General features: G+C 36.6%; 1 long non-coding RNA gene across 1 annotated transcript in view; it reads left to right on the top strand.

Moving 5' to 3' along the window:
- LOC123608639 overlaps positions 1-19,979 on the top strand; it is a 390,026-nt gene extending 370,047 nt beyond the window's left edge. Inside the window, exon 5 of the long non-coding RNA XR_006717352.1 lies at positions 18,776-19,979. This is a non-coding gene — a long non-coding RNA (uncharacterized LOC123608639). The remainder of the gene's footprint in view (positions 1-18,775) is intronic.
- Positions 19,980-24,170: the final 4,191 nt, after the last annotated feature.

The following is a 24,170-nucleotide window of genomic DNA, read 5'->3' as shown; positions in this document are numbered from 1 at the left end:
CATTTAAAAACTGTTTTTTTTTTATAGTTCTGTGGGACTCATAAACTCAATCCCATTATGTATCAGAACCAGGTGATTTGGGGGCCCATCCCCAGGAAGACAACCATGAAAGCTGAGGTGCTAGTGTGTGGACAAATTCCTTCCAGGGAGATGTTGATGACTTGTTTTTTGTTGTTGGAGCAAGCCAGGGGTAGAAGAAATGTCCATTGGCTCTTTAAGGCTCTGGGTATGCTTCCAGTCAGCACCAAGATGTATGCTCAATAGAAGTCATATCAGGCAGTAGCTTGTGAAGTATACAGTCAAACTCTTTCCAGGGAAGGACTTAAGATAAATATTTTTACTTTCTCTCTCTGTGCTGAGCCTGGGGGGATATATATTCAGCTCAAGTCTTCAATCACCTGTTTAGTATTACTTCCTTGTTTGCTATAGCCTTGTGCAACTCATGAACACAAGCCCTATTGGTTTTCAGAACTGGGCAATTTGGTAGTTCATCTTGACAGTGGTAGTGTTAAAGGTTGGAGCACTACAGGTGTGGTGTAAACCCTTTGCTCCATAGGGAGAAGGTGGTAGTTGGGGGCTCTCTCCCAATTGTTTGGTGCCATACCAAGGGTGAGGTTTTTGATGAGACTGTTTCCCATCCTTTTCTACCAGTTTTGACATGGGTATTTTCTGAGTCATCTGATGTATAGGAGTCACTCGACTAGTTCCTGGATTTCTTTCAAAGGGAATCGCTCCACGTATAGCAGTATGTTCAGTGCATCTATGTGACGAGAGAAATTCAGGAGCCTCCTATGTTGGAATTTTGGTTGACAGTAGTGCATTTCTTGTGCAGGTCTGCTGGAGACAAATCTTCCTTTCTTCTTTCGTTTTTTCTGAAAATGTCTTTATTTTGTTTTCCCAATCGACAAATATGTCACTATTCTTCCCCTTATTTAATTGCCTGCACTGTCCCTTCTACCTTCAGGGAAAAGCCACAAAGACACCGAGAAGGGAGATTCTGGTTATTTCCCAATTCGACTGCCTTCCATTGTATGCCTGCTTTTGTTTATTTTTTGAAACCCTTAAGTAGTTGTTCTTTTTAGAGTTTTCCCAGAGTTTACAATTTTTAGTGTGAACCAGAGGGTTGATTTGGACAGGAGTCATGTTACCATACCAGACACAAAATTCTGTTCTTTAGTTTTTATATCTAGCACAATAGTATAATAACTATTGTATGCTTACTACTTTTTAATTTTTAAAAATTTTTTTTAATGTTTATTTCTGAGACAGAGAGAGACAGAGCATGAATGGGGGAGGGGCAGAGAGAGAAGGAGACACGGGATCCAAAGCAGGCTCCAGACTCTGAGCTGTCAGCACAGACCCCGATGGGGGGCTCGATCTCATAAACCATGAGATCATGACCTGAGCCGAAGTCGGTTGCTCAACCAACTAAGCCACCCAGGCGCCCCTGTGTGCTTACTACTTTTTAATATTTTTAAGTGAAATTTATTGTAAAAGGTAATTAATTGAATTATATACTATGCAAAAGAGTGAGGTTGTTATATATTGAAATGTAATTATACACAAACAAGTATAATTTGTTTCAGAACAAAAAGTAGAGAATATGCATTTGAGTATGTTATCCATTTTAAAATTTTAGAATAATTTTAATGCCATATAAGACAAATATCATCTCATTGTTGTTCTCTTTCTTATTTTTTTCTTGAATATGCTAGTATATTGTTTTCTTCTAAATGAAATTTAATAGCACATTGTTATGTGACCATTGTTTAATTCTTTATACAGTTTTTAAAAAAAATATCACTGGATGTTGTCACTACTTGACGTAAGACTCTTCAGTAATGTCCTTTAGAGTTCATTATAATGGGGTGTCCGGGAGGCTCAGTTGGTTAAGCGTCTGACTTCAGCTCAGGTCATGATCTCATGGCTCGTGAGTTTGAGCCCCGCATCAGGCTCTGTGCTAGCAGCTCAGAGTCTGGACCCTGCTTCTGCTTCAAATTATGTATCCCTCTCTTGCTCTGCCCCTCCCCACTCATCCTCTCTCTCTCTCTCTCTCTCTCTCTCTCAAGAATAAAATTAAAAAATAAAAAAAATAAAGTTCATTATAATTATGATAGGAAATAGTTTTAGAACTATTTTTAATGTTTATTTTTTTATTTTGAGAAAAAGCATGAGCAGGGGAGGGGGAAGAGAGAGAGGGAGAGAGAATCCCAAGTAGGCTCCACACTGTCAGTTTCGAGCCTATTGTGGGGCTCCATCCCAGGAACTGTGAGATTATGACCTGAGCTGAAATCAAGAGTCAGATGCTTAACTGACTAAGCCACCCAGGTGCCCCAGAATGATTAAGTGGTAAGACACATGTCAACATTTTATTTCATCTATTCCTCTAAACCTAAGTCATAGAAATGTTAAATACATATTTAGAGAAGATGACAGTATCTGAACTTTTAGCTATTGTATAATGAATGAGTCTTCTCATTGCACTTAGGAGAAATATAGCCTCAGTCAAAGTAGTGGTTAGAATAAGTTACATTTTGCTGGATTGACAAGCAGCTACAAGTTCTTTATTCACAAAATTTAATGTATATTTAGAGCCAGATTATTACTTAAGTTGTCATCATTAAATAGTTTGGGAGCTGACTTGTGTGAGAGGAACACGATGGCACTGAACAACGGGAAAGTGGTTAGAGAGATACATGAAGAAGTTCACTGGGAGAAATACTACTTACCGGCTACGTTTTATGATTAATTAATTTAACATTATTATTATTATTTTATTACTTTACTAAGAATGGCTCTGTACCCCAAATATAAAAGCAAGGACATTTTATTTCCTTTCTTCCTAACTGCCCTAAAGTTCTAGCATCTGGGACTCTCCTGAGTATGTAAGTATAATAACTCTGCCGTTTTATGGGTAACTGCCTTTTTCAATCTACTCTTTGACCCTAAGCAATATTTTTATTTCCTAAGTAGTATTTCTAATAGGATTTTCACATTTTAAGATTTTACTTGAAACAAATTAGAGTTGAACATTTGAGAGTTGAGGAGAGTCTACACAGAACTAGCATCCAGGTGACTTCTGTCATTTTTCTTTTTAGTGCATATAATTTATTAAAGCTCTCTCTTTTTCATGAGTCCACTGTAAATTTTCTACATTCTAAATGTTTTGGCTTAATGGCATGGGACTCAGTTCTCCATGTACTTGCTCCTATAAAAGAGAGAAAATAGTTATTTTATTAACAACTATTTAGTATACCAACAACTATTAAGAGTTTAGAAAAATATTACTTTAAAAAGTATTTGAAACTCAAACTATTATATGTGGAATAATCTTTGTGATTCTTTCTATTTAGTGGAAGATGTTATAACATATTAAGAAGTTTAAAAGAGTTCTGTTTCATTGTTTAGGTAACAGAGCACGAATAAACTTCTATCTCCAAAGTCCTACAATGTTATGGTTCTGTGACCTTTGGTTATTTAAATGATATTATTGTTAGCATACAACAATAATAGCACAATGCCAGTCATTAACTTCATGATACACATTCATAGAATCTACCACTCTGACTAAAACACATATGGCCTCAAACTGAAGAAGACAGTTAATGCCAGAGAAAAATGACAGATGTCCCTCAAGACTTATGCTCAAATAATGGTAGATTCAAAGCCAGGTCAGCATTTCCCAGAGCCTGATATTTCATCATGGCTCTGCCAACACAGCTTGATCAATGTCTTCAAAGGAAAGGGAGAGGCAAACAGATGATTAACTTCAAGCATTTGTCATTGAGACCAAGCATGGGGCAGTCATAGGCAGTGTGATGGATGTCACAGAGAAGCCTCTTTGTATCTGCCAGTCAAATGGAGTAATCGTGAATGTATTTAATAATATAGGAGAATCCTCATTTCTCACCTTCTACTTCCCTGAATTTTCCTGGACATTGTTAATATTCTGCAGTGCCAAGATGATATAGCCAGAAAAGGGGAGTTAGGGACACAGAAGGAGAAAGGAAAGACCCCTATGTTTGGATTTTCCAGAGACCATTTTCTCTTCCTTTTTCATTTCACAAAATAAAGTACCTACATGTATATGATTAGATAACATACATGGTGGAAAAAAATAAGGATTTGGATTCAGAAGACATGAATTTGGGGCCCCATTCTGCCACTCACTAGATGTGAGTCCTTTGGCAAGTTTTCTACATATTCCAAGTTTCATCATTCTCATCAATTAAAATAGGAATAATAAAGCCTGCTTCATAGGATTTCATTGAGATTATTGTATATGCAAGTACCTGGCACATAGAAGGAAAGGCTTTATAAAGATTTAAGAGGGAAAAAAAACCAACATAAAAATGTATATTTGTATATGTATACATTTACATAGAAAGAAGGACAGGGGATTCGTGTATATCATTTTTTCTAATATAAGTCAAGCCAAAAGCAGGCTATTTTCAGTAGTGTTTTTATTAGTAAAATTCAAACAGTCAACAATAACTACACACACACACACACATACAGACACACACACACACACACACACACCATACATATATGTATATTTTTGGTAGTGTATCTTCACTGTTATACAAATGCTGCATTAACTAGTACTCTAGCAGAAAGAGTGTCAAAACTAATAGTCTTTGTTTTATTTAAGAAAACATGCTGCTAAAAAAAAAAGAGAGAACATGCTACTGCTATACTGTCTAGACTTTGCCATCCTTTTGGAGTAATTAGTTGACTTTTAAAATAGTATATTATAATAATGACATTTATAAACCATAATTCTTTTAACAAATAATCTTTAGTTCCGTTAGTGACTAAAAATATTACTTGATATATCTGGCAAGATGACTAGTTTCTTCTTTGATAATGGATGTTTGAGAATAATTTTATTTCTAAGATTCTAATTTGCTTCTAAATTTTTAAATACTTTTCTGTAAGACCCCCCCCCCAGATGAAGAGGATGATTCCTTTAATAAAGATGCTGGCCTATGTAAGATTCATTCAATTCAGGAGTATTGGGTTTCTTATCTCATCCCTAGGAAGTGGTGTGTTACTAGATGTCAGGAAGAGTAGTCTTTGTGAGTATGGAAAATGAATCCCTTAACCCTGGAATTAGCTGACTACAGTGTTCAGCAGGTCATGGGTAAAAGAGAAAGGGACAAGGAGAATGAAAATATAGGAAAGAACAAGAGTGCGTATGCACCCATACAGCCACACACACACTGTGAAAGACAAAGATGAACACAAAGATGCAAATAGTGGGTAGTAAGAACAAGCATTGATGTTTGAAATATATTGTTAGAATATTAAGCTTTCTTAAATACCACCTACTCTTCTCAAAATCTTTTTTTCTTTTGAGAAAAACATTGTATTTAAAGGAAAATTAAAGTGGAGATCTTCAAACGCAATAACTCATCAGATCCCACTTCTCAGATGGGACTTGGGGAAGTTGATTGAATGTGTAATGATGAATCACTTCCTTTCAGGCTGCAGTGCAGGGAATCATGGTAGTGATGTGGAGGGAGCCTCTCCTAAAGAAGGAACTGAGACCATCCAAAGTCTCCATCAGACACTTCTTGTGATGTGGTCATGCAGATGAGATGATTCCAGATGTGAAGGCACTGGATAGAAAGGGGAGACACCTTCAGAAAGTAGAAATGCAAAGCAAAGTATGGAGTGTATAGCCTGAAGGAATGCCTTATGTATAAGGAATGTAGCGTAAGTGGCTGTTCTGGTTGGAACAGTGGCCATAAGGTGCCACAAATGTGCCTGTATAAACTTGACAGTTGTCCTGTCTTTCTTTCTGTTCCTGTGGTGTCCCATGCTTCCTGGGAACAAAACAGGGAGAAACTGGCTTTTCTTTTCAGGCTTACTGTGCAGGATTGGTGATTTCATTTCTCTTTCATCATGGTTTGTAGGCTGCACCTATGCTGAGGGAGTTTTATCCTGGCACACATCTATGACCTAGAGCTGGATGAATGACAAAGATCGGTGTTGTTTGACTGCATTCATGGATAAGAGAATTCCTTTCATTGCAAACAATCATCTTTTATCACTCAAACTCCCATTTGTTGATTAATTCTTGAAGTCAATTATCTTAAATAGCTTTGTGCATCTTAGGGCTTAGTGTGAGACTACAATATGTTTTCTAAGAATTTTATCTTTCTTTTTTTCATACACATGTTTAGATTTCTATTTTTTTTTCTGGCAAAACTAGCTTGAATATTTTGTGAGTTGTGGAGTAAAGAAAGCTTACATCTGAAATCAGTGGTTTGAGGAGTCAGCTCTTGCCTCAATTTCATATAAAATTTCTAAGGGACAGCGTTAGGGCATCACCCAACCTGCTGCCTTCAGTGGCACATTTGTTGTTTATTGCCTTCCTAGATTAGTTTAAACATATGAAAACCTAGAACTAAAATGTTTGGCAAAATATTTTTATTATAAAGGTTAGGTTAAATTCCTTCAAACCATATATATTTACATAGGAAAAAATCTTTGATAAACTACTCAAGCCTATAATTCTTTCCTTCTATAATTCCATTCCCACTCAAAAAGCAATTAGAAACCTCTTTGAATGTATTATGGTATATGATTACATATGTGCATATAAAATATGTATGTATTTCATATATACATACATGTATGTATGTAAAAAGTTATCTTTTATTGAATATGTGTGTTTGTGTAGAAGATATTAAAACAGGGCTTTTCTTCTTTAAAAAAAATTTTTTTAATGTTTATTTATTTTTTGAGAGAGAGACACAGAGTGTGAGCGGGGGAGGGGCAGAGAGAGAGAGGGAGACACAGAATCTGAAGCTGGCTCCAGGCTCCAAGCTGTCAGCACAGAGCCTGACGTGGGGCTTGAAATCACAAGCTGTGAGATCAGGATGTGAGCCGAAGTCAAACGCTTAACCAACTGAGCCATCCAGGCGCCCCAGGGCTTTTCTTTTCCTGTGAGCTGAAGCCCCAGTGCAAAATGCTGAAATCCAACCACAAACTTTGTATTGACAACTGTTGGTTGCCACAGCAGATTTGCGCTGGCAGAAAGACAAACACACCAGTTGGGTGAATCAAATTAGATTTCCTTTTCCCAATAATACAGAGGGAAGCTGGTATAGTCAGCAAGAGTCCTCAGGACATTTATGGAGGTGTTAGCTTCCATAAATAGCAGGGTAGACATTTGTGGATGTCAATGTCTGAGTCAGCAGGAACCCGTTGGAACCTCAGGAAGCACAACTGCGGAACCCACTCCCCAAGTTAGCATTATACATATACATATGAAGCGGGGGCATGTCTGTAGACTCTGCCTAATGTAGTCTGGCTGTGTGTTGAGAGGACCACCTCATCTGAGCTAAGTATCTCACAGACTTCAGGATCATACAAGGTGACTGCTGGGTAAAACAGAAAGCAGAACACTCACGCGTGAACACATCTCTCATTTATCACCCTTGTCCTCCCCAAGCTGAGTAATCCTGGTCCAGGTAAGCTCCTAAACCTAAAAGTGGCAGAATAGGACCAGGCTGGTTATCCAGAGCTCTCTGGAAGTTAGATCAGTCACAGAGCTTATGCTTCAGCCACTAATGAGGCTATATTTATTTCTTCTACTCTTTCTCTAGCTTGATGGCTTAGTCTTAGAGTTCACTAGTTATTTTCTTCAGGTGTATAAACATTTTTTTTTGTGTGGGAACGATTCAGAGCCTATGCCATAGTAGGACTAAACGATATCTAACATGTTGCTATTGTTTCTCTAGCCCTTCACTATCCAAGGGGATTTATCCAGCTGAGACAGGCCAGTGTGGGCTGGCACAGTGAGAAGGCTGGGACGGTCCCATCAGTCCCCGTAGTTAAACTGAAATGAAGGAGCAAATATTGGGGAATTAAAAGTACTTTTGGATAAATTTGAGACCTAAACTTTTAACAAAAATCTCTAATGGTATAGAATCAAAACTATGAAAGTGGTCTTATTGATACAATCTAGACATTTTTACAATTTTAGCTCTAAGTATTGGTCTGTGTTTTTCAGCACAACATCTCAGTGGGATAATAATAGCACTTATTTCCAGGGCAGTTTTCAGGCATGAATGTTGGCTTGTATTTTCAACATTACTCCTATCTCTATGCATTCTCACAGTTTGCTGATGTAGTCCTTGGACTCATCTCCCTTCCAAAATAATTTCCTCCCAATTTCAACCTCTGAATATCTCACATGGGTTGCTTATTTATTATCCATACCAAACAGGTTGGTGAAATATTTGTACTCTTCCAATGAAGTGACTCAAGCTACAAGGCCTGTGGAGAAAGGGAAGGGAAAAAAATGAGACAAGTTGGCATGCACAGCTCTTCCTTTGTATGAATTTCATTTTAGACACTCAACATAAACACTGAATGGGTCAAAGGCTGTTAATATTTGAAAATATTTTCAGCTCTTTCAATATCTTCTGATATTTTTTTATATTAAAAAAGAAACATAAAGGCAGTTATTCACATGATATTTTCTCTTCTGTTTAGCAATGACAATTTTGCAGAACTGGCCCAAGCCAAATTGGAGAAAGGGAGGAAACTTTCTTTACTAGGCTTCTGGGTTTTGCCAATGCATACTGTGTGACTTTGATCAGTTGTATAAATTCCCAGAGCCTCAGGTTTTCTCATTGATAAAATGAATGTGATATTGGCTGTCCCTCGGGATTACAAATTCACTGGATAATTTATGTCCTTCTACTCTGTGTTGTATTCTGGGGAGAGGAATGAATAAGAGATAAGGGTCTTGGCCTCCTCATGCTTATATTCCAATGAGAAGAGATAGGATATAAATAAATAAAATGTATTGTTTATCAGATGATGATAAGCCCTTTGAGAGAAAAATTAATTGGGAAGGGGGGAATGAGGTGGGACACCATTGTGCAATGTCAAATATCCGTATCAGAGATGCCTTCTGTGATGATGTGATCAAGAGATATTTGAGCAGATACTGAGGAAGTAAGGAATCAAACCATGGATGAAGTCCTTAAACTATCTACTTGGTTTAGCATGAAATCATTTTGAATTCTTTCCCTGTCAGTTATGTCATTAGAATGTAAGCTCCCTAAAATCATTTATTTTTGTCTGTTTTGTTTATTGTTGTATTTTCAGCATCTAGAATGGTGTCTGGTATTCAGGGAAGGTACACAAATATTTGTTGAATAATGAATAAATGGACAAGCCAGTAAACTAGGAATAAGTAACAAGGGATTAAATAACCAGGAAGTAACTGGGAATAAGTAACTAGTAGGAAAAGAGAGCCATTTGTCCTAGAAGCAAATTAAAGAGAGTATTTGAAGGGATAGTGGTAAACTGTGTGAAATAGGTGAAATAGTGCTCATAGGTTGGATAAGACAAGTTCTGAAAACAGTACTGTTGTAAAAGAATTCTTGAGTTTGTTTGCCTTCTCTCAGTCATGCAACGCACCAGACTGAGTGCTAACAGCCTTCCTTTGGCTTTCCCAAGAGTGGTATCAAAGCTCAAGTGTGTACTCTCCCTAGCCTACAGATTTAGGCCAGCTTTTTTTCTTGTGCACTAGCCAATGCTCATGCTTGTCGCATTGGGAGCATGCACAGAGAGCCAGCCATAGGGTGGAAGGGTGTGTTGGTGAGGCATGTAGAATGCTGGGAGTGCCCATTGGCCAGTTGGGATCTGTGGGTAAGGCATCCCCAGTGACTTGTGGGCAAGCTTCTTAATGGAGTCCATGGATATAGTTGGTAGGATCTGGTTCCCTTTAATGCCCTCTGAGAGTCCTATCTGTCACTCTCCCAGCCTCTACCTGCCCCTTAATTGTCCAGCTCATGACTTAGTACTCTGGATCCAGTGAGAGAAAATGGGCCTCCTTGGCAGCATCCTTCACAGCTCAGGAAGCCAGATACTCATTCACATACTTTCACTTTACCCTGCAGGTGAAATCAGAAACCAAGAAGGTCTCTCTTGGCACTGAGCTCTTCTGCCTTGGGGGAGGGGTGATGTCGGTAAAACCAAACTGTTCCTCTTATCCTCTCCAATGTATCACCAAACTCATATATATATGAGCACACACACACACACACACACACACACACACACACACGCACACACATAATGTGTGCTGTAACTTCTTCCCTGGTTCTTGAATTTTCACAAAGACTCTCTCATTGATGGGTGTTTGTCTATGACAGTGTTCTCCAGGGGCTCTCAGATCATGGCTGGTAGGGGACAGAGCTTGTTTACTGGTTTCTGCAGGGTCCACAGCCTGGAATGAGATCTGTTTGCTTATTACCCAATGTCTGGGTTAGTTAGACTCTTCCTGAGTCCCTTGGTATATGGTGCTGGATCCCACAGCTCCCACAAAGACACTTTTGTCCATGGATGAATGCCAAATTGTTGTTATAATTGAGTGGCATATAAGTTTGGGATGCCTGTTTGGGCATGTTTTTGATGTCTTTCCTTTGCACCCTATTTTCTAAAATTTAGTCATTTTTTACTGTCATCACGGAGACTGAGAAATCCCACAATCTTGTGTCTATAAGCTAGAGAACCAGGAAAGCCAGTGGTATAATTCAGTTCAAGTCTGAAGTTCTGAGAACCAGGGGAGCCAATGCTATATATCTCAGCCTAAGGGCAAGAGAAGTTGAGATGAGTTGTCTCTACTCAACAAGTAAAACAGGAAAAAAGGGATTATCCATTTTAGTATCAGACAAGGAAGAGTATTAATATGGATTAAGTGTGGATAAGTAATTGGATTCGGTGATGGAGATGTGAAGTAATATTTTTTTTCATTTTATTTTTAAATTCACATACACTAAAGTTCATTCCTCTGATACACAGTTCTAAGTCTTTAACAAATGAATAGGTTTTACATCTGTCATGACCATCCTGATGCACTCAAAAATTCTGTTGTACCACTCCTTTCTAGTTACCTCTTCAGCCCCCCTACGATCCCTGGTTGCCACTGATCTGTTCTCCATTCCTATAGTATTGTCTTTTCCAAGATGTCATAAAAATGGAATCCTGGTTTGTAGTTTTTTTGGTCCAACTCTTTACACTTAGAAAAATGCATGGGAGATTCAATCATGCTGTACCATGTTATCAATATATTGTTGCTTTTCATTGCTGACTAGTGTTTCATTATACCAATGTACTACTGTTTGTTTATTCTTTCACTGGCTGAAGTATATCTAGATTGTTGTAAACAAAGTTACTATAAACAGCTATATGCAGATTTTTGTGTGTTCACAAGTTTTCATTTCTTTTGGATAAATATCTAGGCATGGGATTACTGAGCCTTCTGCTAGGTGTATATTTAATTTATTAAGAAACTGCCAGGTTCACCTGTGTATCTGAGTTGTTCAGTTGGTTATGTCTGACTTTTGATTTCAGCCCAGGTCATGATTTCAGGGTCATGGGATTGAGCCCCAAATCAGGCTCTGCGTTAAGCATGGAGCCTGCTTAAAGTTCTTTTCCCCCTCTTCCTCTACCCCTTCCCCATACGCACATGCTTGCTCTCTCTCTCTCTTTCACTCTTTCTCTCAAAAAAAAAAAAAAAAAAAAGGAAAATTCCATACCTCCCCATACTCCTTCACTCTGCCCAGTGAGTATGGCCCCTCATCACCACCTCATGGCAGGTAGTCTCTCCTTTGCTGTCCTGCCCACCTTTCCCTTGCAGTGTATTCAATAAATTTCTATCTCTTAAAAAAGAAAGGAAGGAAGGAAGGAAGGAAGGAAGGAAGGAAGGAAGGAAGAAAAAGAAAGAAAGAAAGAAAGAAAGAAAGAAAGAAAGAAAGAAAGAAAGAAACTGCCAAATTGTTTTCCAAGGTAAAATCAAAATGTAAGAGCAATTCAGCTACTCCATATCCTCACAGCACTCAATATTGTCCAAAATTTAGTCATTCTAAAAGGTATGCAGGGATTTCTCATTGTGTTTCAATTTGTATTTTGATAATATTTGATGATGATAAACATATTTTAAAATGTTTAGTTGCCATCTGTATGTCTTCTCTGGTGAAGTGTCTGTTTAACTTTTTTTGCTCATTTAAAAAATGTCTTCTTATTGTTGAGTTTTAAACATTTCTTTATATATTTTAGATTCAAGTCCTTTGTTGGAAATATGATTTGAAAATATTTTCTCTAGTCTGTGGCTTGTCTTTTCCTTCTTCTAACAGAATTTTCACAAAGCAAACGTTTTAAATTTTGATAAAGTCCAATTTATTCATTCATTTTTCTTCATGGATTTTTTTTTGGTGCTATACCTAAGAAATCTTTGCCTAGTCCAATATCAAAATACTTTTCTCCTATATTTTCTTCTGTAAGTGTTTTGTCTCATGTTTTCATTAGATATATGATTTATTTTGTGTTAATTTCTTTAGGTGTGAGGTATAAGTAGAATTTCTTTTTTCTTTTCCTTTTCTTTCTTTCTTTCTTTCTTTCTTTCTTTCTTTCTTTCTTTCTTTCTTTCTTTCTCCTCCCCCCCTTTTCTTTTCTTTCCATATACATGTTCAATTTTTCCAGCACCATGTGTTTAAGAGATTCCTTTCCCTATTACATTGTCCTTGCAATTTTGTAAAAAAATGATTTGTAAAAATTAATATAATTATATTGGTGTTGGTCTTCTTTTCTGAGTGCTTTGATTTTCTTGGCAAAATAAGCAAAACCACAACCTGAAAATTAAGAAGGTAGAATAACTGTTGGAATTTAAGTATAAAGAAAAGAGATATAAAATTAATTTATTGGGGCGCCTGGGTGGCGCAGTCGGTTAAGCGTCCGACTTCAGCCAGGTCATGATCTCGCGGTCCGTGAGTTCGAGCCCCGCGTCGGGCTCTGGGCTGATGGCTCAGAACCTGGAGCCTGTTTCTGATTCTGTGTCTCCCTCTCTCTCTGCCCCTCCCCCGTTCGTGCTTTGTCTCTCTCTGTCCCAAAAATAAATAAACGTTGAAAAAAAAATTAAAAAAAAAATTAATTTATTAATTCAACAACTTGTAAGTATGCCTATTGTGTACCAGGCACTATTTTAATTTCTGTGCATACATTGATAAGAAAAATAGACAAATCTTCTGTCCTGAGAGGATTCTCATTTTAGTGTGTTGAAATATACCTGTAGGAAAATGAGTGATTAAAGTAAAATGTAAGTAGAATTCCAACCAACCTTAAAGGCCCACTTGAGGATAGTGGGCATACATTTAATTGAGAACAGTCAGCAAAGCGTCTATTCTCCAGATTTATTTATTTATTTATTTATTCATTCATTCATTCATTCATTCTCCAGCTGCTCATATGCCAGACTGTAGACTGGTCAGAGATTGACTTAACTGGGTTAGGAATTTCACCAAGAGGATATGGTAGAGAGAGAATATGGCAAGGGTATTGAGAGTGTATGTGATTATGATCAATGATCTTGAAACCTCAGGAGAAATAGAAAACATGAGACAAGCAAGAAAAGTGAAAAAATGATAAAGTAAATTAATTGGAAGTTATGGCGATCAAAGGATTGTTGAGGAGGGTGCAAGGAATAAGATGGAAAGACAGAAGGTAGTGGTTGGTCAATAAGGTCCTAGAAATTGAGATTATAGATGGTGAGAGGTCCTGTTCTTGGTAATGACAGGGAATGATGAGTTATTTGCTAAAATAGTTTAGGGGGTAAGATATTAGTGTAAGGGGTAAGCAGGTACTGTAATCTTCGAGGAATGAGGTGAGATTGAATGGCCTAGACATCTGTAGATATCTGCATCTAAATGGGGTATATTAGTTTCATAATCCTTCTGTAAAGACTTAGCACAAAATTGCAGTTCTGGAAGTCAGAATTCTAAAATCACTTACACTGGGCTAGTGTCAAGGTGTCAACAAGGCTGGTTCCTTTTGGAGGCTTTAAACAAAAAGATCTATTTCCTAGTCTTTTAGGCTTTCTGTGGCTTCCTTCATTCCTTGGCTTGTTTCCTTTTCCATCTTTAAAGCACATCACTCAACTCTCTGCTTCTATGGTCCTACCAACCCTCTCCTTTTCTTTTGTCAAATCTCTCTCTGCCTTCCTCTTATAAGGCCATTTATTATATTTAGGATGTACTTGACCTGGATAATCCAGGATACTCTCCCCATATCAAGACCCTTAACTTAATCAAATCTTTGCCATATAAGATAACATTCACAGGTTCTAGGAATTAAGACCTGGATATTTTGGGGAACCAGTATTTAGCCCACTACATGATGGTATAGACTGATGGAATGAGCTTCAAAGGAACCTGGAGGTTTAGTAGGAAAGAAATTTAATGGTCTGGAAGTATCAATGAGGCAAAGGAGGACACCCATTTCTATATCATAAAGGACAAGGAGAGAAAATAGGCTCCCCTTAAGAGGGACTAAAGAAAAACAATAGTATCAGAGACTAGTCAGATTTCCACTGGAGCATAAAGGTAGAGGGAACTTTCAGAAAGTTAATGATAGTGAAGATTTTGCTGATCACCTATCTTGAACTCTGGGCATAAGGGAAGTATTTGAGGAGAGGCAAAGTGTGAGATTGAGTACAATTTGTAGATATGCTCTATTTTCTGAGGTTATAAAATGTTGTTGAAAAATATGGGACCAATCTAACATATTTTCCCCTTATTGATCACTTAGTGTTTCTGTCTGAATGTTTTACTCCATATCTTTAAAGTACAAAGTAACTTTACTAGATATGAGTGTTGACTACTCTTGGGTTTACTTTCCAAGTACTCAGTGTGCCCAATTCAATATGTAGAAACAATGTTGTTGTTGTTGTTGTTTTTCAGAAGAAAAAATGCTTTGTATTGCGCTTTAAATTTTTATTTTTTTCAATTGTTATGTTTTCCTTCTTTAGGTATTTCAACTACACCTAAGTTTTCTTTGAATGTCTTTTATATCTTTCACTTGAAAATCCTTTGTATCTTTATTTCTGTTTCATTATAGTCCCTTTTTCCCTCTTCTTTCCTCTATTTCTCCTACTTTGCTTTGAATTTATATATTCTTGTATTTCTTCACATTTTGTCTTTAATTTTTTTTCACTTTCTTTTTATTTAAACGTGACTTCTGTTAACCTTTTAAAAAATATATATGTTTGTCTAGTCATTTTATCTGAGATGTTCTAATTTTGACTTACACTCTTCTTTCAGAGCTTTGATAATCTTATTTGATTATAATCTTGTTTCATATGTTTGAATGCAATAGCATTTCCTGGATTATTAGTAGGATGTTTCTATATGGGAGTATGGCTGGGCTATGGTAGCTCTTGCCCCAAAGCTCAAGAGCTTTGCTATCTATCTAATCTCTATATCTATCATCTATCTATCATCTATCTATCTATCTATCTATCTATCTATCTATCTATCTATCATCTGTCTGCCTATCATCTGTCTACATGTTTTAGCCACTTACACATCTTTCAGGGCTGGCCCAATATGATTCAGGTAGGTTTCCTGCCTCTATTTCTGTACTGTATAGAGCTCTACTAGCCTTGCTTTTTGTGGTGATCTCATCGTTAACATTTTTCTTTGCTATTACAGTACTCTATGCACTACTGATTTCTTCTGCCACAGAGTATCTGAGCTTTATCTCTCCCTGGGATCCCCAGTGTTCTCCCCCTTCCCAATGTGATTTCTGTTTCTGTAGTTTTACTTCAGAGTGGACCTTTCCTTCTACAAGGGAAGGTTTATTAGACATTTTTGTATTCCACTAGTGATTTGGTCTCTTCTACATTATTTGAATTTCTTGTTTCTCCATTAGTTGGTGTCCTGGAGTCTCTGTGCACTAACCTCTTATTTGAAGCCTAGAGGGACTTCTTTAAAATTTATTAGTTGTCCTCAAATTTACTCACATAGGGTTACATTCAGTCTGTGGTCCTCTCCTTATGGGGTTAAGTATTTATTGGTGACTACTTACACATCCTTCCACTTATTTTCTTTTTACCACTAATACTGAATAGCTAGCTGTTGGAGTTGGAAGATCTATGTTATTACTGGTATTTTGGCTTCACCTGAATATTCAGGAGTGTTCCTTATTACCTAGTTTTATTGAAGATATCATTGGCCATTTTAATTTTCTTCAAGTGCCTTAATTGTACTTTTAGCATTTTTTGTGTGAGGGGATTTGAGGAGATTATAAAAAATTTACTAAGTCTCTTTTCACTGCCTTCATATTGCCTCTAGAAGCCTGTCCTTGCTCTTTTTTTTATTTTTTTAATCTTGAAGGATGTCTTTGTTTCCAGCATTATTAAATTTCATGATGGCATGCCTTTGAGTCTATTTTTATACTTTCACTGGGTACTTTCTTGACTCTCTCAAAGTGGGCACTCAGGTCTTTAAGTACTTTGAAAATCTCTTAAATAATTTATTTGATTTTTTTCACTCTATTTTTTTCTTTTATTTCTTTCTGGAACGTCTTTAATTGGATATTGAGTATAATGAAGGCCTTCTACTATATTTTTTACTTTACTCTCCTATTTTCCATTTTCTTGTCTTTTTGGCATACTGTGTAGGAAATTTTTTCAATTCCTTCTTCCAAACTGCCCACTGAGTTTTTCATGTCTACTCTTCTTTTTGAAAACCTGAGAGCTTTTACTTTTTGTCTTCTGAGTGTTTTTTTCTTTATTTTTTATAGCATCCTATGATGGCTCTTGGATGCAATAACTTATTTCTCTCAGGACATTAATGATAGTTAAGGTTTATTATTTTTTTAAGTTTTTTTCTCCTTTTGTAGTTATTTTTTCTTTTAATCCAAATTGCTACTTTTCTATTGGGTTGGTTTTTCTTTGATTTTATAAGTCTTCTTAAAATGGTAATCTTTGGTTGAAAGCTCATATATAAAATTAGAGCAAGTTATGGAGTGTGTGATAAAATTCTGATTAATCTTAATTAATTTAAAATTTAATTTTATTAATAATTTCTTAGAGCTGGAAAGAAGGGGATTGGAGGGTGATAGCTAATGGGTATGGAGTTTCTTTTTGGGGTAATTAAAAGTCAATCGTGATGACAATTGCACAGCTCTATGAATATATTACAAATCATTGAATTATACTTTAAATGGGTACATTTTATGATATGTGAATTATATGTCGATAAAGCTGTCAAGAATATACTTGTAATTCTCTGCTAATGTAAGAGAGAAACAGTAACCTACAGACTTTGGAACAAAGAGGGAGATCTAAGTCTTAATGTATGAGTAAATTTTCAACAAATTCTCTTGCTTTTAGCGCTCATTGAATCCATTTCCAAAAATATTATTCTGCCAATTCTTCAGGTATTTAGGTATTTATTTTAAATCAAGAGTTCAAGAGATTGCATCTTCAACTGTTTTTTTTAATGTTTATTTATTTTTGAGAGAGATAGAGAGAAAGACAGACCATGAATGGGGGAGGAGTAGTGAGAGACAGAGACACAGAATCTGAAGCAGGTTCCAGGCTCTGAGCTGTCAGCACAGAGCCCGATACATGGCTTGAATTCACAAACTGCGAGATCATGACCTGAACTGAAGTTGGACGCTTAACAGACTGAGCTACCCAGGCGACCTTAAACTTTTTATACTATAGGTTTAAGATTAACCTTTCTCAATGTGCTCTTAGTTACCATTTTTCTGCTTACCTTCCAGCTTTTAAAATAGTTGCTGTTTTCTTCTCTTATTCTGCTTTAATGGGTTTATATCTTAAAAGACTTTCATTACATTTTTTTAACAACTGATAATCAATTTATTAAAAAGGATGTTTTCTGCATCTGCAATGGTGACTTCAACCTCAACTCCTGGCTCAATAGTGATGGAAGTAATCTGTTTAATAGTGTCAGAAGGACTGCAAATCAGTGAAAATGATCCCAAGTCTTAGAACCTTCACCACAAGCAGTTTTTCTTGTAGTGATTCTCAGAACCACAGGTCCTTTCACTTTGGGATTCTTTTCCCTTGCATCTCTGATCAAGTCAGCACATACCTTCTCCAAAGGGTTTACACTGTGGCTAGTTAGAGTAATTCTAATTCAGTGAATCGCCACCTTTGGTTCCGTGGGTGCCTTCCCAGTGTCTTTAAAAGTCATGGCTGCAGCATGGCTTCCTAACCAACTTGCTCCTCAGCAGAAGCAAACAGCAGGGAGTCAGAAATAGGAGCAGGGTGCCCAGAGCTCTGCTGGATCTGCCACCATATTCCTCAAACAGCTTAAGAGACTTTCACTGAAGTTTTAATCAAGTTTTAGGAGGAAATAAAAATAATGCATGTTTTTATTCAGGAACCTTTATCTGGAAGTCAATAGGCTACATTTGTTTACTTTTTAAAATTCATATTAGAAGGAGGTTTAAATTCTTAAAATCCATCTGCTTTTATAACTGGAAATATTCTGATATATGTTCAATTGTCAGGATTGGCTTTGGTAGTTTACAAGTAACTGGTTAGGCAAGATGGCAATTATACCAGGACTGAGTTACAATTGGATATATTCCAACAAGATGTTGTTTGGGGGTTAACATAAAAATACATAAATTATTAGCTAATTTGCCAAATTGTTTGTCAATTCACTAAAATTATTAGCTAATTTAAGTGAAAACACCTAAAAATGTCTTTTTAATTAACTTGAAAAATCCTAGCAAGCTACATTACTGCACATACACTTAGATACTGAGGAATTAGCTTTTGATTTTAAGAAGTTCTCTTTTCCTCTGGTTAGCACTTTTAGCTATCTGTATCATAATTTCTATTTTGAAATGCATTATACTGTGTACAATTTCTTCTACTTATATTTTAAAAGATTGTGAATGCAATTTTTAGGACTTCTTTTTATATTCTTAGGTTTGAGAGTTTTCCTGCCCTAAATTTGTGAGACACAATGGAGTGGAAAACTAAGATAAGTATCCAAATTATGTTTCTATATTCTATGCCTGTATTTTATAGCTATTTGATTTCAAAATATTTTTCCTTGGTTCACTTTTACAGTCTTTGCTATTTCTTTGTATTTATTGACACCTCTGTATTGCTATCTGTGTATTTTCCATCAGTTTATAATTCATATATTTCATTTAAAGAATTACCTCATTTTAGAATCAAAGATGCAAAAGGTCCTTCAGTAATAGCTAAAATTCCAAATTTCCTTTCTCAAAATCTATATGATGAAAAAAATTTAAATAGGTAAACAAAAATTGAATTTGAGGCAAACGTATCAGATGGAAACACTCATGCAAGCTTTTATAGTTATTTTTTTAGAAAGGATCACAGATTAGTTCTATTAAGTTTAGAAAAGATTATTATTCACATGTCTAAGATAAATGGTAAAGTTAAGGATAAGTGATTATTTGTAGGTAAGAGACATAGATGACAATAATTCTTTTTTTATTTGCTGTAATACATAATACAAGAACAAAGCTCTCTGTGGAATGGCTTTTATGTACTTAGAAGAAATAATGAAAGTCGATTTGATGTATTACAAAATTCATATTTGGAATTCACTACCATTTGGTTGTTATTGAAACAAATTTTTCCTCTGCATTTTTAAAAAGTTGAATAATGTTTTTTCATTAATCATCTTTTGAAGTTATTTTGAAGTTATGTTTCTATAGGGCCGTATATATACATGATGCCATATCATGGAGAAATTATAATCCTGAACAAATGAAGCCCATACCCAGAAGAGCCTAAAGTTTATCTTTATACATATTAGAATAAAAAAAATCAAATTTCATGGTTCAGTATAGAACCTAATCTCTGCATGGTCTAGAAAGAAAACTGCTTTTATAAGAGCAATACTAAGCATTTAGTCAGTGCTATGGGGAGGAAATCTTCCTGAACCATATGGCTTAGGGTGTCACATGGCATTGTTGTCTCACCTCTGTAATGAACTTCTTTTCATAAAGCAGTATTTTGAGTCCCAGACCTATAAGAAACATTTCTGACGGTTATAACTGCTATGTGAAAAGATGGATATTAACAGCAGCATTTCTAAAATGCCTCTTTATTGAACTCCTTCATTAAAACCAGAACTCTTTTTAAAAAACATTTATATTCTAGGGGCGCCTGGGTGGCGCAGTCGGTTAAGCGTCCGACTTCAGCCAGGTCACGATCTCGCGGTCCGTGAGTTCGAGCCCCGCGTCGGGCTCTGGGCTGATGGCTCAGAGCCTGGAGCCTGTTTCCGATTCTGTGTCTCCCTCTTTCTCTGCCCCTCCCCCGTTCATGCTCTGTCTCTCTCTGTCCCAAAAATAAATAAACGTTGAAAAAAAAAATTATATTCTCATTATTGCTATTATTATTATTTATAGCCCACATAATATTATCTTACCTTATTATTATGAACAATTGGCCTAATTAACCACAATAGTGTAATGGATTTGGAATTTTATATGTTTGTATATTTCTCCGATTATTCTCATGAGCAATTTGAATCTATCAATGAATGATGCAGTATTTGTTGAGTGTCCCTCTTCTCTGTACAACATTCTACTTGGTTCTGTAGAAATAAAGAAATACCCAACTGAGATATATATAATATAGTTATATGATATATGATCTATATGATTATATATATATAATCAAGAATCAAAACTGGTAAGAAATGTTAAACTATGTGGTTGTGATTCCAGATGCTAAGAAATTTAGAGAAGGAAGAAATCAGATCACGTGAGTGAAACAGTAGAGAAAGATTCAAGGAAGTGTCAAGAATTTGGATAGTACTGGAATAGGTAGAAGATCAAAAAGGAAGATATTTCAGGTAAAGAGAAGAAATACAGGAAATACAGGAAAGACAGTATGAGAAATTGACCATAATGGTACATCAGGACAAAAAGAATGGGTGAAAATAAAGTTGTTAATCCTATGTTTACCAGGACACCCAGATCATATAGAATAGTCATGATATGGATGGACAGACACATTGCTAAATATTCCTGCCACTGACATTGGCTACTTTTTGTCCCTTTATTTATTTTTTATTTTTTTAATGTTTATTTATTTTTGAGAGAGAGAGAGAGAGAGTGTGAGTGCAGGAGGGACGGAGAGAGGAGGGGCAGAGGACCCGAAGCAGGCTCTGCTGTGCTGACAGCAGAGAGCCAGATGTGGGGCTTGAAATCACAAAGCATGAGATCATGACCTGAGCCAAAGTTGGACGCTTAACAGACTGAACCACCCAGGCCCCCCCCCCCTTTTTGTCCCTTTAGTACCTCACAATGTCCTACTATGCCAACATCATTTGGAAACTGCCTTCCTAGCTGTGCTGTTTTTACTGCCATTGACACAGAAGATGTTTCCTGATGATTCCTATGAATACTATGTTGTGCTTGGGGGCATTTAGCCTGTGGCAGGCTGAATAATTGAGTCCCCAAAATATCCACATCTTAATCCTCAGAATCTATGAATGGTTACTTTGTATGGCAAGATTGATTTTGTAGATGTGATTATGTTAAGCACTTTGAGAAAGGGAGATTATATTGGATTATCTGGGTGGGCCATTCCTATAATCACAAGTGTCCTTTTTTTTAATGTTTATTTATTTTTGAGAGAGAGACAGAGCACAAGTGGGGGAAGTACAGAGAAAGAGAGAGGGAGAAACAGAATCTGAAGTAGGCTCCAGGCTCTGGGCTGTTAGCTCAGAGCCTGATGTGGGGCTCCAACTCACGAACTGTGAGATCACAACCTGAGCCGAAGTCAGACACTTAACTGACTGAGCCACCCACAAGTGTCCTTATAAAACACAGGCAAAACTAGTTTTGGTGATAGAAGAAGAGAAGGCAATGTGGTGACAGAAGCAGCAAGTGGTGTTATGTAGCCCTAGCTAAGTGATCTGGAAGGAATCAAGGTATTGATTGATACCTTGGTTTTAGACTCATGAGGCCATTTTAGACTTATGGCCTCCAGAACTGCAAGAGAGTAAGTTCCAGTTGTTTAAGCCATTAAGTTTGTGGTCATTTGTCACAGCAGCAACAGAAAACAAATGCACAACTGAAACTTCCCAGCTTGGTCAAAATATATTTAAATATAAGAATAGCAGAAGTAACTGCAACTTATGTAGGTATCTCTGATATCTAGGAGATATGATGTCTAAGAGAGTGAAAGAGTCTCGGGAATTACTGATACAGCTGTTGAAATCACTGTGTTGATGGCAGAGCATTCTTCAGAGATGCTCATGAGCTGAGAAGGTGGAAATGGGTCTTCAGGACAATAGATATATAAAGTGATGACCAGAAATTTAGGAGAATAGCAGACAATAGATTAAATGGTCTATAGTGGTAATATTGGCTTACTGAACGGGGATAATGGAAGAATTAATCATCTGGGGAGAGGGCTATGGAGTGATGCATCATTAGGTTTTAAGTTCAGTGCACTTAAAGAAATAAAGAGAAGTAAAAACTCTTTAGAAAAAAGAACCATTTACCAAAAGAGATGAAGGGATACTGATTCTCTGAGGATGGAGGCTGTTAGTAAGGGTGAAAGGGGGAAAAATTATGGAGAAAATTAGGTGAGAATGTAATGAGAGAAAATTTGAACTGAGTTACAAGTGATAAGGTATTGATGCTCGTAGGAGAAAAATGAGAGGATAGGAGCGTTACAGTGAGGGAAAGTGATGATGGGATGATAGGAGATAATTATTTATGGACTAAGAGCAAATGGGCCAATGTCCTTGAGAATATGAAGTCTCTGTATAGATGCGTGAATAGTAAGACTCCCATGGACACATGGCCACACACCTGCAGAGTCAACGACAGGGTCCTGGCCTTGGTGGCTAAGTAGAGGTGTGGGTCTGTGTTCAAAAAGCAGTGGGATTTCATGACATGTGAAGGGTAGGTGTGCTATTGAAATGGAAATAGCTTCTAATATACTTCTTTGAGAAAACTTTCTCTTCACTGTGACCAAGTGGGATTTACTCCTGGGCTGCAGAGGTGGTTCAATATCTGCAAATAAATAACATGACATACCACGTTACTACAAGAAAGGATAAGAATCATATGATCCTCTCAATAAATGCAAAAAAAAAAAAAAGCATTTGACAAAATACAGCATCCATTCTTGAATAAAAACCCTCAAAAAAGTAGGGATAGATGAAACATACTTCAACATCATAAAGGTCATATATAAAAGACCCACAGCTAATATTATCCTCAACTGGGAAAAACTGAGAGCTTTTCTCCTAAGGTGGGGAATATGATAGAGATGTCCACTCTTACCATTGTTGTTCAACATAACACTGGAAATCCTAGCCTGAGCAATCAGACCACAAAAAGAAATAAAAGCCATCCAAATTGGCAAGGAAGAAGTCAAACTCTTTGCAGATGACATGATACTTTACGTGGGAAACCCAAAAGACTCTACCAAAAAACTGCTAGAGCTGATACATGAATTTAGCAAGGTCACAGGAGACAAAATCAATGCACAGAAATTGGATGCATTCTTATACACCAATAATGAAGCAGCAGAAAGAGAAATCAAGGAACCGATCCCATTTACAATTGCACCAAAAACCATAAGATAACTAGGAATAAACCTACCAAAGAGGTAAAAGATTTGTACTCTGAAAACTGTAGAACACTTATGAAAGAAATTGAGGAAGACACAGAGAAATGGAAAAATATTCCATGGAATAACAAATATCCCATTGGAAGAACAAATACTGTTGCAATGTCTCTACTACCCAAAGCAGTCTACATGTTCAATGCAATCCCTATCAAAATAGCATGAACATTTTTCACAGAGCTAGAAAAAACAATTCTAAAATTTTTATGGAAACAGAAGAGACTCCATATAGACAAAGTAATGTTGAAAAAGAAAACCAAAGCTGGATGCATCACAATTCCAGACTTTAAGCTGTATTAAGCTGTATTAGAAGCTGTAGTCAAGACAGTATGGTACTGGCACAAAAATAGACACATAGATGGGACAGTGGAACAGAATAGAAAACCCAGAAGTGCATCCACAACTATGTGGTAAACTCATCTTCAACAAAGCAGGAAAGAGTATCCAACAGAAAAAAGACAGTCCCTTCAACAAATAGTGCTGGGAAAATTGGACAGCAACATGTGGAATAATGAAACTGGACCACCTTCTTGCACCATATACAATATAAATTCAAAATTGATGAAAGACCTGAATGTGAGACAGGAATCCATCAAAATCCTGGAAGAGAACATAGGCAGCAACCTTTTTGATCTCTGCTGCAGCAACCTCTTACTAGGTATGCCTTTGGAGGCAAGAGAAACAAAAGCAA

The sequence above is a fragment of the Leopardus geoffroyi genome, chromosome B2, assembly GCF_018350155.1.
Source record: "Leopardus geoffroyi isolate Oge1 chromosome B2, O.geoffroyi_Oge1_pat1.0, whole genome shotgun sequence".
NCBI lineage: Eukaryota > Metazoa > Chordata > Mammalia > Carnivora > Felidae > Leopardus > Leopardus geoffroyi.
This window is presented reverse-complemented; position numbering and strand designations above follow the sequence as displayed.